This window comes from Nanorana parkeri, unplaced genomic scaffold, assembly GCF_000935625.1.
Source record: "Nanorana parkeri isolate BGI_ZX_2015 unplaced genomic scaffold, ASM93562v1 scaffold1752, whole genome shotgun sequence".
NCBI classification, from domain to species: Eukaryota; Metazoa; Chordata; class Amphibia; order Anura; family Dicroglossidae; genus Nanorana; species Nanorana parkeri.
In genome coordinates, this window is record NW_017308020.1 from 136,959 (window position 1) to 150,244 (window position 13,286).

Here is a 13,286-nt window from a genome sequence, read left to right on the forward strand (position 1 = left end):
GCGGGGGGTTAGGGGGGGGGACCTGCCCGGTGCCCGGAACTGCATGTCCCAGGCATCAGGTGATAGGAATTCCACACCTGATTTACGTACACGTCATACACAGGGGGAACAGGAGAAGACGTTAAAGTGACATTAAAGTAAAAAAAAAAACACTTCCCTCCCCCCAATGTTAATGTCAGCACTTACCTTAAATTATGTTTCTTAATACGATCTTCTTCTTTCCTGTCCTTTTCATCTGTACCTCCAGCGCTGCTGCGGGTTTCCGATCCAGCGCTGACTCATCTGTCCTTCCTGGCACTTTCTGTCCCACGGTGTCTGCATGCAGGTGCACGCGTCCAAAGACTTACCTTTTGTCTCTCCTCGTCTCCCGGCCAAAAATCTGAACTGCGCATGCGCCCGCCCCAAGATGCTTTGCGGCCATCCCGAGAATGTTCACATTTTCGGAAGGGAGCGCGCGGGGAAGACACAGGTAAGCATTATCCTATTTTAAAGCCAGAGCCAGCTGTCAGTCACGCAGCTGTGCGGATCCCGGCATAATTGTCAGGAAGCTGTCACCTCCCCCAGCCTCTGTACCCGACGGCCGCTGCTCGTTCCTATCACAGGAGTTCTAGCAACAGTGCTGTGCTAGAACTCCTGTGTTGGAGGTGACAGGGTCAATAAAGAGTACCTGTCATCTCTAAATAAATAGTTAAAAAGAAAAATTAAAAATGTAAAAAATAAAAAGGGGATTGTAAAAAATTTTCATTTGTTTTATTTTTCTTTAAAGTAAATAAAAATAGAAAAAATTAAAACCAGCCCCGCTGCCCCCATCTGCATGGGAATAAACGTGCAGTGTTTTCAACTGCAATCGTGTGCAACCGCACGGGCAGGGCGGTATTGCAGCAGGAAAAAGCGCAATCTGCCTGGCATGACTGGGGTGCCATTAGAAAATTATGGCACTGCCAGCACGATCGGCAGTGGTGTGATCTCTGACTGCCCGGTCATCGTGCACGAAACCGAGCGTATGGATGGGTGGTCACGGAATCGCACACCACCGCCGATCGTGCTGTCAGTGCCATTATTTTCTAATGGCACCCCAGTCGTGCCAGGCAGATTGCGCATTTTCCTGCTGCAATACTGCCCGGGCGATCCCACATGATCACGGTTGAAAACACTGCACGGTGCATGTCGTGAAAATAGGTACATCTACCTTTTTTTCAGCGATTGTCACGCAGATGTAACCCCATACATGCGGATGCAACCGCTGTATGCAACCGCTGTATGCAACCGCACACGATCGCACGTCCTGGGAATCATCAAGTCTGCACCAACCCTAAAGGGTATATTCACTTTCCAAAGTAATTTGGGAAAATGGAATTACCCACACAAATCTCCCTCCCACTATACTTACCTTTCAGCAAACGGTCCTTCCTGTCCACCAGTACGGGTGTACTATCTGTACCTGTTCCATGTATTCTGAATTTCGCTCGCAAATTGCAAGCACTCGTTGGTCAACGCAGTCACCTGACGGCACTTACCAATGAGAAGTTCTTCATAGCACTGCTAAATACGGTTTTGGTTAAAATTATTTTTTTTGGATCAGGACAAGTAGATTGTCATGAAGGACAAGTAGATTCGGTCCCCGCTTTAGTCCTTGGACAAGCAGCTTTTTCCAACATTTCCACACCCCTGGGGGATAATCGATTATTCATTGCAGCCCTAATTAAGATTTAAAGTAGTATTAAACTCTAAAGCCTCTTTTCAAAAACGAATCCAGATTAAATACACATTGCCTAGCAAAGTAATTCTTTTAAATTTTGCACAAACACTTAGACATGTTTACAAACAGCTTCAACTCTCTCAGCTCTGCGTCCCTGAACATCCTCTCCAGTACAAGATCACAAGGGAGAGCACAGTCTCCAGCAGCTCTCTCTCTACTAGCTTGGAAAAGGGAGGAGCAGGGGAGTGGATTGCCTTGCTGTGTGTTTGTGGAGACGCCCATAAGAGTGGCTCCATAATAGAACCCTGCGTGGAAAAGGGGTCACTCCTGCAATCTGCCTCCTCTAGAGAATTAAGTTTTACTCTCCTTCTGCAGCCTCCAGGGATAGTGGGGAAAAGGAAACTTCTTATCCAGGGGCCTGGAAAAGCAGCCTCCCAGGGCCGAGGGCATGTGGCCTGGTATCGCAGGGACGCTCGCCCCCTCCCCCCCCTGCCAGGCCTAGGGTGGGGTTTCTCCTCAAAATTCCTACCAGACCTTGAGGGCCTGGTATGACGTTAAGGGGGTAACCCCACACACACTTTTTTTTTACCTGGGGTCCCTCCTAAAATTCTTACCAGACCTAAGGGGTTTGGTATTGTTTGAGAGGGGGAACCGCACACTTTTTTTTCTTTAACCCCTTCGTGACTGACTACGTACAGTGTACGTCGCCAGCATCGGGGCTGTTTAAACAGACTCCCGGGACTCTGTTTAAACTTGTAGAGCCGACTGTTGGCTTTACAACAGAAGCGATCCTGGCGACTTACCTGTCGCCAGATCGCTTCTGCGTCCCGAAGAAGGGGCCGCGCCCCCCGCTGGACACCCCCGCCGTGCATTGATTCATGTCCCCCAGGGCAGTACCCGAATGCCCATACACTTTTTATGGCCATTAACTTGCAAATAAGCCTTCAAAATGGGGTCAATTGATTTTCAAAGTTCTACCCCCATAGACTTGCATTGAGTTCAAACTTTTTCCAGGTTCGCATCCGAACCGAACAGGGGGTGTTCGGCTCATCACTACTCCTGATCTCTGTCTGCATAAGTGCAAGCTCTGGCGCCTTATCATTAGGAGGCCAGCTACAGGAACCAGAAGGGACAGCCGGCTCCCCATGACGTTAACAAGGAAAATGGCCTTGCGAAACAGGATGTGTAGTAGGAGAGCAGTGAAGACAAAAGACAACAATGGATCTGTTGGGCTTATAAATATACTACTACAGCACCAAAAGGTAAACCATTTTGATTTGGGAGGGTGATGTTCCGCATTAAAAGTAATATTAAAGAACTCCAGTTAAAATCGTCATGTTTGCATAGGGTCAAAAATAACAATTACCGATCCTCCAAACCGGCCGCCTATGACACCACTCCCTCCAGCCTATCTCCTCCTCTGCTGCAGCGATTGTATGCCCCTCCTTGTCCTCATGGCCCATACAGATGACCCGAGAGCCCATACATACAGACCACCTGAGAGGCACAAAGCCCCCGAGAGCCACGCAGCCTCCATTAGAACCCAAGACTTAAGCACATAATTACAGTGAGGAAAATAATTATTTGATCCCCTGCAGATAGGTGTATTTTAAATGATAGAGACAGAATATCAAAAAAAAAATCCAGAAGAAAAACAAAAAAAAAACACGATACAAATGTTATAAATTAAGTAAAATAAGTATTTGATCCCCTACCAACAAACAATAATTCTGGCTCCCACATACTGGCTTTGTGGTACACAAATTAGTCCTGTCAATTTAAGAAGGTGCTCCTAATGGCAACTCGTTATGTATTGTTTTTTCTGGCTTTTTGGTTGATATTCTGTATCATATAAAATACACCTATGATAAAAATGATAGACCTTTCATTTCTTTGTAAGTGGGCAAACTTACAAAATGTTTTTTTCTAAAAGAAATCATCAGTATTCAGGTCTAATTGCAAATTGGGCACTTTGAGATACATAAGCTGGTTTAGTGATCCAATTCGGGCACTCGGGCTCGAAAAGGTTCGCCATCACTGGTCTAGGGCATTGGCACTACATGTCCCATAATTCCCTGGGTCACCCTTTTGCACATGTGTGCCTGAGCATTTATAGCTTCGGCTACCATCTGTGGTGCCTGTTTGTAAGTGCCCAGCACACACATAAGGGTGGCTCTAGGGAGCACATGCAAGGCAACTGAGCAACCCTGTAGGCAGAAATCAATAGGATTTAATTTGTGATGACAGATTTTCCAGCAAAAAGAGGCACTATAAGGAAAAAAGGCAACAGCAGCAATACTTGAAATGTAAATATAAGTATATATTTACAACGTATTGTTCCACTGCCATTAGTCAACTCTGGGAATTGCACAGCTCAGTCTGACAAACCAAGCTGGCAGCATCGATTCTATCAGCGATGCCTGTAGGATGTACAGTGTGAGGAATCAGGAAAGGACGGGACAGCCGTATACCATGGCAGAGACACGTGTGAATGGGATAGAAAGCAGCTTTGTGCGGGAATTGCCTGTTATGTGAACTTACTCTCCGAGCTGTGCAGTCACTGCTCCCCTCCAGGTCCATGCACCGCTCTCCTTCTTCAAATCCTGCCGACTGGCCTTGGCTCGGAGCTCCACTTCTGTCCGGGCGCACCCTGCAGCTTTCCTCCCAGCTGCTGCCGCTTCCGCATCTAGGACAACAAATCTCGCGAGACTTCCTTACCTCGCGTTGGCGGCTTCTCAACTCACGCCAGCCGGTGTTTTGTCATAAAAGCTAATCTGATAGATTTACTTTTGTGACAGAACACCGGGCACATTCTACCTTCACTTCGTTGAATGCAGATGGTGTAATGACTGCTGCTTCTCATTAGATGTAGTCACTCCCTCAGATTACGCGTATTTATATGTCGTTTTATACAAAAATGGTCAGCTCGGGTCTTTATTACCGGGGAATTCAACATTTTACCACATAGAAGCAGATTCAATAAGGAATTTGTGGCAATTCTGGCGTTATGGCCCTGTTAGAAAATTGCAACAAATTCCATGCAACAATTTACTCCCTATTTCCAGCACGTGCGATAAACTCAGGTAATTCTAGTGTGCCAAATGTAAGAAATAGCGCCATACCGGTGATAAGAAAAGTGGGAGTAAATAAGACCTTTTCCATGTTAGAGTAAATATTTTCACATGTACAATTCTGCAACAGATTCGTATACACCTTATCAGCAGTTAGGCTCCATTCACATATGGCATTTGCGTTCCGCACGGAAAACTCGCAGAAAACCGCTCATGTGGGAATGGAGCCTTATGCCACTCCATCACAAGTTGTGTCATTTGTTCCATAGATGGGGCACAGATTGCTGACCAGCTATGATCAGCTCAGACCCCTCTAAATGGAGAATCACCAGGCCATTTTTTAGTTCTCAGCGCTGTGCAAGTTTGGCTGAGAATTCCTCCATTTCACAACACTGTAACAAAATGTATTTTATTATGGTTTTGGTTTTTTTCGGAGGAGACAGCATTGGTATTCCAGAGCTACAAGGAATGCAATAAGAGAAGTAAACACGATATTCAAGCAGCTAAAATAGATTACGAAAATCACATCGCCACGGTCTGTAAGAAGAATCCCAGAAAATTCTACCAATATATAAACAATAAAAAGGTAACAAAAGAGCAGGTAGGCCCAAAAAAATATGAGAATGGGAGATTAATCACAAACGACAGGGAGAAGGCTAAGCTATTAAATTCATTTTTTTTCTCAGTATACACTCAAGAAAAAGACGGGTTTAATGGAGATAAGAATGTGAGTAGCTTAGTGTGTAAGATACCGCAGTGGTTGACAGTAACCGGAGTTCAACAAAGACTTGATAAACTTAATGCAAATAAATCATTAGGACCAGATATCAGCCATAGCGCAGGGATCTCAAGTCTCACTGATGTTCAGGGAGTCTCCCGCTATTAGATAGCGCTCCCGGACATCAGCGAGAGAGGCATTTTCTCCCTGAAAGGTTTACTGTGAGTAAACCTTTCCGGTAAGATATTAGTGGGTAAAGTTTCAGAGTGAGGCTTGCCTCCTGGAGGAAGGTCATGTGATCTCTAGAGTAGCCTCAGAACGAGGCTTGGCTCTCAGAAGGAAGAAGCTACTTGCTGCACAGAGAGGGCGGACATAGACTACTATTGAGAGCAGGTACAGGCACTGAGATCTACTGCTGCAGGGTTGAGAGAGTGCTGTTAACCCTTTGTGGATAATATAGAATCAATTATATGTCCTGGTTGTCTAGTTATAGAGAACATTTATTTCATTTGCTGCCCATAGCAACTAGTCAACTCTGTATTAGGGACTTTACTCCTCAGCGTTTTTTTAAAAAGGTCTCGGGCTGTCTAATAAATTGTGACCTTTACACTGACAGATACTTGAACATCAATTCACAAATCTGATGTATATATACATAAATATATAATATTATTGTATTATTGGTATATGGATTTTTTTGTACTGTGTATGTATGTATGTATATTAGGGCTGCGGAAATTAACGATTAATTCCTCGATTAATCGTTAATTTTTTTGATCGATCAAAATTATTTTGATCGATCAAAGTTCTTTTGATCCGTACTCAACTCTCCGCCGGCTTCCGGGTCTTCCGTCGGAGATTCGGGGACGTCACGGACATCGACGTCACCGGACTCCTTCCTTCTTCAGCCGACAGCCACTTGGGGAAGGGGGGAGTAGTCCGGTGACGTCGATGTCCGTCACGTCACTGGACTCCTTCCCCTTCCCTTCGTTACCCGATGAAGCTGCTTGGGCCGGTGAGTACACATCCCGGCCGGGAGAGAAAATCGATTTATTACTTCATTGCTGTGCTGTATGTGTATAGGCCAATGTAGTTGGATCTGTATGTTCGTTATAATTAATCGAAATTAATGTGTTCGAGTATAATGTAAGTCATACAAATAGAGATATTTGGTTACTAATGATGCGATTGAACTACTATAAACATGCAGGACTGACTTTGGGGGGTATGGGGAGGATTTCCATGTCACGATCTGGGATCTCTAGACTCCACGAAACTATGTTTTCCCTTCCAGCAATCCCCCATATTTTTAAATATAACTGACCACCGAACATATGGAATAATAGGGGCCACCAGGATCCGTGCATTAGGACATAGTCTGTCTCTCCGCAATCGTAGAGAGTGACACTGGTCAAAAGAGGCTTCCCTCGTTGCTAAGCTGCCAGCGGGAGGAGCTCCTCCCCCCTAGAAAGCGACTACTGCATAGATGCGCACGCACACCCGGACAATCATGGCTTTCGCTATTTCTATATATATGCATAATGATTAATAGAGGACGAACCGAATGGCCATTGGGACATACCCATGCTAATGACCCGGTAAACTATAGGGGCAGAGACGAACTTAGCTTCACACCTGGGACACAATATCAGAAAATACCCCCACTAAGGGCACAACCCGTGGGGGCTCATCAATTATTTATAATTTAGAATTGTAAAAAATGTTTATAGATATGGATGGCATCTTAAAGAATGATGGAAATCTGTTCACCTTTCCTCCAGCCATTTGGTACGGAGAAAAGAAACGCTAGAAACACGTGTTCTGCCAAGAGGGAGGGCCAATAAATCATGCAAGACTCACACAGTCTTTACTTACCACAGCTAGCAGACACTAGTTACTCACCAAGGATTGCAGAATCCAACCATTTTTACACCACACAACCCACTACAATAACACTCACATACTTTGGGACATATTTATATTTATATATACACCTTCATGGTTAATGACGCTGTACCTAAGCACCTACACATGCAGCACATACAATCAAAAATACACATACACTTTACAACACCATGGATTCCCTCCTCCTCCACCACGTCTCTCCCCTCCCCCCTTTTTTTTTTTGCAGTGGATATATACACTTTTGATGTTTGCGGCTGCTTGGTTTTGTTTTCTTTCTTCGCTTTTTCTTCCTTTTCTCCACCCTCTAAATTCTCTTCCTCTTCTTTTTTCTTTTCTTCACCTATTTCTGGTATGGACACTTGGTTTCATATAGAAACCATATAAACATATATACACGTTGTTAAGTTAGAAATACACCATTAACAATTAGCGTGGATCCCACACAATCTAGGAGCTTACTGTTATGAGCAATTGAAATAAATTCACATTAGAAGCACGGTAGGACAACAGATGACAATTATTATACATATGCCCTACTCCCTCTATCCAACAGTGAAACCAAAATAGAACCACATGAATACCCAGTCGGGTCTTTTTCCAATATATATCACCTATGGTAGCCTCCCGGTGAGGCCGGCTGGATGATTGGATGCCATCTCTCCCTATATAACCCTGGGATCCCGATTGTGACACAGAGGAGATCGTGGAGGTGGTTCTTGGATTCATCCGACTTCCGCTCTCTCGACCCTCCAAGTGCTTCCCTTGCCTCACAGACTAACCCTGCATGGTAAGTACCCGACAACTAAATTGAAGGAGATTGACGACATGTAACAATTGTTGAAAATAGATCATATATGCAAACGTAATAGTGCCTATTTAGAGATGTCTGTGACCATAAACCAATGTGTACCTCAATAAATAATTTTCTTTACTGATAGATCCATTTGTTTTGGGTCCCCTGATGAAGCCACTGGCGAAACGCGTCGGGACCTATTAAGCTAAGCCCTCAAAGGGACAATTTTAAATCTGTCAAACTTGTGATTAATGTCATGCTTTATACCTTGAATAACCTGGATCACATTTATATGTATGTACTAAATTAATGCCTATACAAGCAAATCCCATGCAGGGTTTTTGCTAGATACATGAAATACTCTGTTAGATATATGAAATGCATTGTTTTTTTATATTATACAAAATAAAAATGTATTCTATATTTTAGCACATCTCTCTTGACTATTTAATTGCACCCCTCCAGAAACCCTATCTTTTTTGCTTTTTATTACTAATTTATCTATATGTGACTTATTTTACTTTTTCAATAATTCTTATTTTTTTTTTACACTTAATGTTATTGCTATCACAAAGGGGGCTAACAAGGCACAGGCACACTGACAGGTCTTCTTTATGGAGACATTAGGGGTCTCGCCAATGGGAGTTTGCCGTCCATCTGTTTTTTACAACTGGCGGACGGCAAGTGGTTAAAGTGCAGGTCTACTTTTGCAGCCATATTGGGATAACACCAATTTTATATTTGTTACATGTTCCCATTCACATAACTTACAACCCTCATTACAAAAAAGTTGAGATGTGTAAAATCTACATAAAACAGAATGCAATTATTTGAAATCTCATAAACCCATATTTAAACTGAGAAAATGTACCATGTTAAGAAAAAAAAGGGTAATTTTAAAATTGATGGCAGCAACACATCTCAAAAAAGTTGGGACAGGGCAACAAAAAGCTGACAAAGTAAGTGGTGCTACAAGGAAGAGCTGGAAGAACTAATTGAGTTAACTGGCAACAGGTCAGTAACATAATTGGGTATAAAAAGAGCATCTTAGAGAGTCAGAATGTCTCAAAAGTAAAGATGGGCAGAGATTCACCAATCTGAAAAGCTGCGCCCAAGAATTGTCGAACAATTTCAGAATAATGTTCCTCAATGTAAAATTGCAAAATATTTAAATGTATCATCATCTACAGTACGTAACATCATCAAAAGATTCAGAGAATCTAGGGAAATCTCTGCGCAGGGGACAAGGCCGAAATGCAATATGGATGCCTGTGATCTACGTGCCCTCAGATGGCGCTGCATTAAAAACAGGCATGATTCTGTGATGGACATCACTGCATGGGCTCAGGAATAGTTCCAAAATTCACTGCCTGCGAACACAGTTCCCTGTGCCATCCAAAAATACAAGTTGAAGCTCTATCATTCAGATGATGTCTGTTTCAGGGAAGGCCTTGCATATTGCAGCAGTATATTGCTAAACCACATGCTGCATCTATGACAACAGCATGGCTTCATAGTAAAAGAGTCAGGGTGCTTAACTGGCCTGCCTGCAGTATATTGGTGAAAGGTCTTTTCACCAATTGACAATATTTGGCGCATCTTGTAAAGAAAAATACAACAAAGAAGACCCAGGACTGTTCAGCAGTTAGAATCCTATATCGGGCAAGAATGGGACAACATTGCTCTCAAAATTCCATTAACTGGTCTCTTCAGTTCCCCGACGTTTATAGAGTGTTGTTAAAAAGAAGAGGGGTTGCTACACCGTGGTAAACATGGCCTTGTCCCAACTTTTTCGAGATGTGTTGCTGCCACCAATTTAAAAATTACCTTATTTTTTTCCTAAACTGGTAAATTTTCTCATTTTAAACATTTGATATGTTTTCTATTTTCTATTGTGAATATAATATGGGTTTATAAGATTTGCAAATCATTACATTCTGTTTTTATGCAGATTTTACACAGCATCCCAATTTTTTCGGGAATTGGGGTTGTACAAAAAAAATTTAAAAACTGCTGCTTACATATTACATGCTCTTTCTGAAAGAAAAGTTTTTCTCCAAATGGAATTTTCCTCTGGAATGAAAGGGGGATAGAGAGGTAATGTTTACCATAATTACCCCTGTCTGTACTGTGCTAGTAGATCTAATTTTTAGTTGTAAACTAGGTTTTAACAATGTAATAATAAAGGCTTAAAGCTCTAGAAGCATTGTTTGTTAATAAGGGGAAGTTTAGAGTGGCCCTAGTCTTTCTATGGGGACAGCCAGAGTTTCCTGCAAAAAGTTTCCCAGCACACTCACCAGCCAGCATGCAAAAAAACTTGTCTCACCGCTAAGGTTAAAAACAGAGGTTTAGATACACATCTTCTGCAGAAAATGTGAAAGCCGCACAGCCTCGCCAAGGCACCTCTATATAGTGCTGTCCTAACTCTAAACTATTAGATTCTCCATCTTGGAGCACATGTGGCAAAAGATAAAATTGGATGCAGGTTTGTCAGGAGGAAGCCCAACCTCCTTAAAGGCACAGGGACGCACAAGGGACCCCACACATCATAACGGCAGCTGAGACCCCCCCATGCGTCACTGCACCAAATCAGTCAAGCAAAACAAATGGCAAACGCACTCATCAATTCGTCACCAACTTTACAGCAAGGTGCACATGGAAGGGCTTTATACAGTACAACAGCAACAAACTCCTGACAAACCTGCACCCAAATTTATCTTTTGCCATACGTGCTCCAAGATGGAGGCTCTCATAGTTTAGAGTTAGGACCCCACTATATAGAGGTGCCTTGGCGAGGCTGTGCGGCTTTCACATTTTCTGCAGAAGATGTGTATCTAAACCTCTGTTTTTAACCTTAGCGGTGAGACAAGTTTTTTTGCATGCTGGCTGGTGAGTGTGCTGGGAAACTTTTTGCTGTTGTACTGTATAAAGCCCTTCCATGTGCACCTTGCAGTAAAGCTGGTGACGAATTGATGAGTACGTTTGCCATTTGTTTTGCTAGCCAGAGTTTCCTGTCACTTTAAAATTGAAGAGAGCAGCTTGTAGTCTGAAGGCCTGCTCAACAGATATCTAAAAGGTAAAAAATATTTTTTGGAAAAAAAAATATGTTTAGATATGCTGTGTGAATAGGAACAGAAACATATAGAAGGGTTTTCTTATATTTGACCTAAAAAATGGAAATACACTTTGCAGTTAAGTTTAAGAAGACCCTAGAACAGTGATGGCGAACCTTTTTGAACCCGAGTGCCCAAACTGCAACGCAAAATCAATTTATTTATCTCAAAGTGCCAGCGCTGAAAATAACTTTGGTATTGCAGTTTGGGCGCTCGGGTTTAAGAAACGTTCAACATCACTGCCTAACGGCCTTGAACGGCTCTCACGGGGGACCTGAGCGTCCCGGATCGCCTCTGTAGTCGGGCTGGTCACAATCAGGCAACGGCGGTGACCTCTAAACAGGCAGATTAGCTGGCCGCTTGCGGGGGCCTCACTGGGTCCTAGCTAGGAGGAAGCAGCCGTCTAACCTACCTGTTTATTGGCTGCCGCTGCCTAATTGTGACTGGCCCGGAATGTCTCATGCTGCTCAGTCCCCGTCTGCTCACGTCCTCTCATCTCCGCCTCGATCTCCCTCTGTCTCCACCCCTGCCGCTCCGTCCCCCTTCTCCTCCTGCTCGCTCGTCCGCCGATTTCGCCCCGTCGGCTGCCTTAGGTTCCAGACCATTATAAATTACGAAGCAGATTGTTTACCACGACAGTAGAAGTGATTTTTTTTCTGAAAATATGGGTAAACAACGCGATTTAACAGCCTTTGAACGTGGGATGATTGTTGGCGCTCGGAGCCATGGAGCGAGTATCGGCAAAACAGCAGAATTCGTTAAATGTTCAAGAGCAGCTGTTGTTAAAGTGTTTAAAGACTGGACTGCCACCCTAAAATCTGGGTCTGAACATGCGAATTGTGGCCGTCAGCGTCAATGTTAGGGCAGAACGGAGAGTGGCAAGACTGGTACAAGACAACAGAAGGGCAACAGTGCATCAAATTACTGCAGATCTTAATCAGGGATCCTCTCAAATGATCTCTGAACGCACTGTTCGCCATACACTGCATCGTATGGGATATGGAAGACGAAAGCCTGTTCCAACACCTTTGCTGTCTGCAGATAACAAGATAAAACGTCTCCAATTCGCACAGGAACACAAGGATTGGACATTCGAGCATTTGCAGTTGCATTATGCAGATTGCAGAGTGAGAATTTGGCAGAAACAGCATGAAAGCATGCACCCCACATGCATGAGTACAACCCTTCAAGCTGGTGGGGGCAGTGTTATGGTTTGGGGCATGTTTTCCTGGCATGATTTGGGCCCTTTAATTCGTGTGGAACAACGTCTGAATAGCACAACATACCAAAGAAGTACTGATGGGGTGGTGATAATAATCTGACCACTCAGTGTATATTTCTTACCTTTCAGATGTTTCTTTAGTGAAGGCCTTTGTTCAGATTCCAGGCTATTCCGAGCAGTTTTAAAGTGAAAGAGGAGGTAAAAGCTTTAAATCTTTGTTAGTATAGACATTGTACAAATCGAGTTTACAACTGATGATGAATTCTAACAACACAGTACAGGCAGGGTTAATTACAGTAAGCATAACGTCCAACAGCGCCCTCCTTAACATTACATAGGAGGGAAGATAGGTAGGATTTTTAAGTAACTAAAAAACACTTAAAAACGGCTGCTTACATTTGATTTTTTTCTCTTTAAGTTATGAGAACAAATATAAAGAGGATGTTATCCCAATTTGGGGATACCTTTTAAGATACCTGGTCCTCTGCTGCTGTGGTTGATTCTGTGTTGTGGTGAGGTCTCTGACACGCATGCAGATGTTTAAGTGATAAGAAACAACCAACAAAATTCTGCCATGGACGACTGACTTGGCAGAGTCTAAATTTATCAAATAGAGACTCTTTTGTTCTTAGTTTTTATTGAGCCAGATCAGTTTAGTCACATTGAATGATCATATGAATTTGTGTGTGGCCATCATTAGAGTGGACATTGGGATTGGATAGCTGGTAAATGCTATACTATACTATAATATACTACTGTATACTA

The 13,286-nt window shown here is 43.2% G+C and overlaps 1 protein-coding gene across 2 annotated transcripts in view; it reads right to left on the bottom strand.

Annotated features, from left to right (window-relative positions):
• The window catches only part of NRAS (neuroblastoma RAS viral oncogene homolog), a 32,562-nt gene extending 28,187 nt beyond the window's left edge, over window positions 1–4,375 (bottom strand). For both annotated transcript variants that reach the window (XM_018571414.1, XM_018571415.1), the window contains exon 1: window positions 4,241–4,375. The gene's annotated coding sequence lies outside the window, so the exon portion shown is untranslated. The remainder of the gene's footprint in view (window positions 1–4,240) is intronic.
• Window positions 4,376–13,286: the final 8,911 nt, after the last annotated feature.